We start from the raw sequence: 5,000 nt of genomic DNA, 5'->3' as shown, positions 1-5,000 counted from the left end.
TTCCCTCTCCTCTCCTTCCCTCTCACTAATCTTCCCTCTCTCTCCCTTCCTCTCACTAATCTTCCCTCTCTCTCTCCTTCCCTCTCACTAATCTTCCCTCTCCTCCTCTCCTCAATTCTCCTTCTCCCTCTCCCTTCCTCTCACTAATCTTCCTCCTCTCCCTTCCTCTCACTAATCTTCCCTCTCCCTCTCCCTTCCCTCTCACTAATCTTCCCCTCTCCCTCTCCCTTCCCTCTCACTAATCTTCCCCTCTCCCTCTCCCTTCCCTCTCACTAATCTTCCCCTCTCCCTCTCCCTTCCCTCTCACTAATCTTCCCCTCTCCCTCTCCCTTCCCTCTCACTAATCTTCCCCTCTCCCTCTCCCTTCCCTCTCACTAATCTTCCCCTCTCCCTCTCCCCTCGTACGACATCTTATCACACCTAAACTGATTTTAATAATTTACATAACAAATTTCAGGTAGGTAGATTTAGCTAATCTTGTCAGCTGTGTTGATTATGGCTTCATCTTGCTAGTTCTGTCCTCTCCCTATTTTTTCCCCACCAGCTGTTTTTTTTCTTCTAACTAGTTCTTCCTTCCAGTTAACTGAGTACAAAATTATTTCCCTGTATATAATTTTCTATCCCTCCCTCTCTCACTCTTCTCGCTCTCTCTGTCTCCCACTTCCTCTTCCCCTTTCTCACCCTCTCCAGCCCCCCCCCCCTCTAACCTTCTCTCATTTAGCACTGTTTATTTCCCATTCTGATTTCCAAAGTCAATTTCTGAAGTTCGATGGAGTTAGAAAAAGAATTTATTCATTCTAGGTTAGGTTAGGCTATGTTAGGATAGGGTTAAGTTACGCTGGAATAAGTTAGGCTGTGTTAGGTTAGGATAGGGCTAAGTTACTTTAGGATAAGTCGGCCTATGTTAGGTTGGTTTAAGATAGAGTTAAGTTTTGTGTGTTTTTTTAACACACGCACACACACACACACACACACACACACACACACACACACACACACACACACACACACACGATACACATGTGACTTGTGTATGTGTTAACCCCTGTACGTATTCAGCAGGTTTTGTGTACACATTAAGCATGGCCTTATGTACGCCTGTGGCTTAAACGCATGTGCGTGCTTTATCAGCTTTTACGCACACATTGCCTTATCTTTATGTACGCATTTAACCAAGCTATATAACCCAGGGTAATTATGCTGTGTACACGTAATTACTCACACTGTGTGCGTATTGAGCAGAGGCGCGAGTGTACATGAACTTTGACGTGGACACATACACACATGGCTTTCAAGCATTTCTTGATCAAGCAGGCTGTGGCGTTCGCGTAAGGTTACGTGCCGCTAGAACCAACAACCTGGCTGATCGGGCCATCGAAAAGAAGGCCTGGACAGGGACCGGGAGGAGGGGGGCGCTGACTTCCTCTACCAGTCTACCTGAACCCACAAGAGGTCTACTGCAGGAATGTATTTGACCAATAATGTGTATATTTACCTACGCTAATAATAATTATAATTAAAATAATAATAATAATAATAATAACAATAAAAATAATAATAATAATAATAACAATAAAAATAATAATAATAATAATAATAATAATAATAATATTTTAGGCCTCATGTTAATTTTAGCGTCACTATTCCTTTATTGTGGTCTGTGCCGAATACAATACATTTTATTACACGTTCGTCACACGACCATTTGTCACGCTCTCTCCACTGCTTTCGAAAAGGGTTATTGTATCGTTCTTGGTAGCGGGGAGTAATGATAAGGCTTCGGAGGCACCTTTATTTGTGATAAATGGGTGCACAGGCAGTGTGTTTGTGCCTGTGGCCCAAAGGTGCCATGCCAGCGAAGGAGAGAGGAGGAGTAGGCCTTGTTGACTCTAGGTTGCATTGGCGTCGAGTGAATGTAGACAGCCTGTACTGTCTGCATAGACAGCCTATACTATCTGCCAGCTGTGTTCATATTTCGCGCCATGCTCGTGGTGCCACCTGTAGGCCTCTCAGTGGGCATGTCACCTGAAACGGTATCACCCTGCCCCTCTCTCACTCTGGCAGCCAAGCTCTCACTTGGCGCCCAGGCATCCTAGAGTCAACAAGGTCTACTCCTCTCTCCCTCGCTGGCATGGCCCCTTGGGGGCCATGGCCACAAACACACTGCCTCTGTACCCAGATATCGCAAACAAAGAAAGAAGCCTCCGAAGCCTTATTATTATTCCCCGCTACCAAGAGCGTGACAATAACCTTTTCGAAAACACCACCAGTGAACTGACGCGAATCCCGTGGAAGCTGGCTACTTCAGCCAAGGCGACATCACTCTTACCCACCTGGCTGGGGGGCAGACTTGACATGTTCGACATTGCTCTTGTCGCTCCATTTCACTCCATTTCTATTCGTTAACGTTGTACATAGTGTAAATCCACTCCTATGATCACCTTTACCTTGTTCTGCACTGCTGATTGCTTTGATTTACTGACGTAGTTACGACCACGTGCTACAGGTCTTAAGACTAACACGTGTTCGTAGTACCTAAGAAGTCCTTAGAGTATCCTCAGTGAGGATCATGACGTCCTTGGAGTATCCTTAGTGAGGATTATGGCGTCCTTGGAGTATCCTCATTGAGGATCCATGACGTCCTTGGAGTATCCTCAGTGAGGATCATGACGTCCTTGGAGTATCCTTAGTGAGGATTATGGCGTCCTTGGAGTATCCTCATTGAGGATCCATGACGTCCTTGGAGTATCCTCAGTGAGGATCATGACGTACTTGGAGTATCCTCATTGAGGATCCATGGCGTCCTTGGAGTATCCTCATTGAGGATCCATGACATCCTTCGAGTATCCTCAGTGAGGATCATGGCGTCCTTGGAGTATCCTTTTGAGGATCCATGACGTCCTTGGAGTATCCTCAGTGAGGATCATGACGCCCTTGGAGTATCCTCGGTGAGGATCACTGACGTCCTTGGTGTATCCTCAGTGACGATCATGACGTCCTTGGTGTATCCTCAGTGAGGATCATGACGTCTTTGGAGTATCTTCAGCAAGGATCATGACATCCTTGGAGTATCCTCAGTGAGGATCATGACGCCCTTGGAGTATCCTCGGTGAGGATCACTGACGTCTTTGGAATATCCTCAGTGAGGATCATGACGTCCTTGGATATTCTTAAGTCTAACACTTCCTTAAAAGGCAGGAGACACCGTTACTGGATGAGAAGTATGACTTTGGGCATCGATGGACGCTGGATGACAGGAGAGTGGGCGGTGGTAGTGGTGGGCGGTGTGGTGGTAGTGGTGGGAGGTGTGGTAGTAGTGGTAGGCAGCGTGTTGGTAGTGGTGGGCGGCGTGGTGGTAGTGGTGGGCGGTGTGGTGGTAGTGGTGGGCGGTGTGGTGGTAGTGGTGGGCGGTGTGGTAGTAGTGGTGGGCAGCATGTTGGTAGTGGTGGGCGGCGTGGTGGTAGTGGTGGGTGGTGTGATGGTAGTGGTGGGCGGTGTGGTAGTAGTGGTGGGCAGCATGTTGGTAGTGGTGGGCGGCGTGGTGGTAGTGGTGGGCAGCGTGTTGGTAGTGGTGGGCAGCGTGGTGGTAGTGGTGGGCAGCGTGGTGGTAGTGGTGGGCAGCGTGGTGGTAGTGGTGGGCAGCGCGGTGGTAGTGGTGGGCAGCGTGGTGGTAGTGGTGGGGAGCGTGTTGGTAGTGGTGGGCAGCGTGGTGGTATTGGTGGGCGGCGTGGTGGTAGTGGTGGGGGGAGTGATGGTAGTGGTGGGGGACGTGATGGCAGTGGTGGGCGGCGTGGTGGTTGTGGTGGGGGGAGTGATGGTAGTGGTGGGGGACGTGGTGGTTGTGGTTGGGAGCGTAATGGTAGTGGTGGGCAGCGTGGTGGTATTGGTGGGCGGCGTGGTGGTAGTAGTGGGCTGCTAGCCAACCCACCCACGTCACACAATGACCCATCTCCCACGAGAGACAAAAGATTGCCGCAGCCTCCAGCAGAGATGAAGATCCACTATCTTTCACGAGGACATCTCATTCATCTTCCTATCTCTTCATCGGCTGATCGAGTACTCATCGCCAGTGACATGGAACATAGCTACGGCAGCCCATCACCAATAGCTTTCTTGAACTGGTCAATAAGCACAACCTGTCCCGATTTGCATTTACAAAGTCGGACCGAGTTCCCAAAACCTGGACTGTACCTAATGCGGTCAAGTCACCAACTGATGCGAATAAACACAAAGCTGCTCCTCGAAATGATGTAAATTTTTCCTTTTCCCTCTGAGAAAGAGAAGGATACGAAATATTTCACCGAAACGAAGTTAGTCCTTTACTCTCTTCGTTATACCCGCATCCCAAAATGTTTCGTTGGAAAAAAAAGGGAGAAGGGGAGAGGATTTCTGTTAGGAGAAAAGCCGAATGTTTTCGATCAAAGACGAAAATATAATGAAGATAGGTCAGCCCCCGTTTGCCTTATACAGTAAGCAGGAGGCAGCCAGCCCTTAACCCTGTTACCTTGGACGTTCCACGAATGTCAAACATTTTACCTCCATTTGGACTTGTCTTTTCCCAATATACTTTATTTTATAGCTCCGGTCAGGTGGGTCACTCTGCTTTAATTACACATATGATCCTGGAATGTTGACGTGTGGGCGTGGTGCGGGAGACGCTGTTCTTGTCACAGTGGTTGTAGGAGGGGAAGCTCCCTTTAGACACCTAGAAAGACGCTATGTAGGGACTTGGGAGGGACTTACCTTAGATACATATAGATAACATAAGGGTCTAAGATGGAAGTACCCTCGAAATTTATTGCCTCAGTTCTAGGGCCGTATCTTAGACCTGTCAGGAAGCTTCGACCTTGTGTATTTTTGAGCACTTTGTAAATACATCAGTGAAAGAAAAATCTAAAAGAAAATGGAGGGAGATGAAAAAGCAAAAAGAAGAGAGAGAGACAACGAGGAAGAAGAGGAGTAGAGGTGAAAGAAGAAGAGGTTCGGAAGCAAGAGTGAAT

This window comes from Cherax quadricarinatus, chromosome 64 (assembly GCF_038502225.1).
Source record: "Cherax quadricarinatus isolate ZL_2023a chromosome 64, ASM3850222v1, whole genome shotgun sequence".
NCBI classification, from domain to species: Eukaryota; Metazoa; Arthropoda; class Malacostraca; order Decapoda; family Parastacidae; genus Cherax; species Cherax quadricarinatus.
This window is presented reverse-complemented; position numbering follows the sequence as displayed.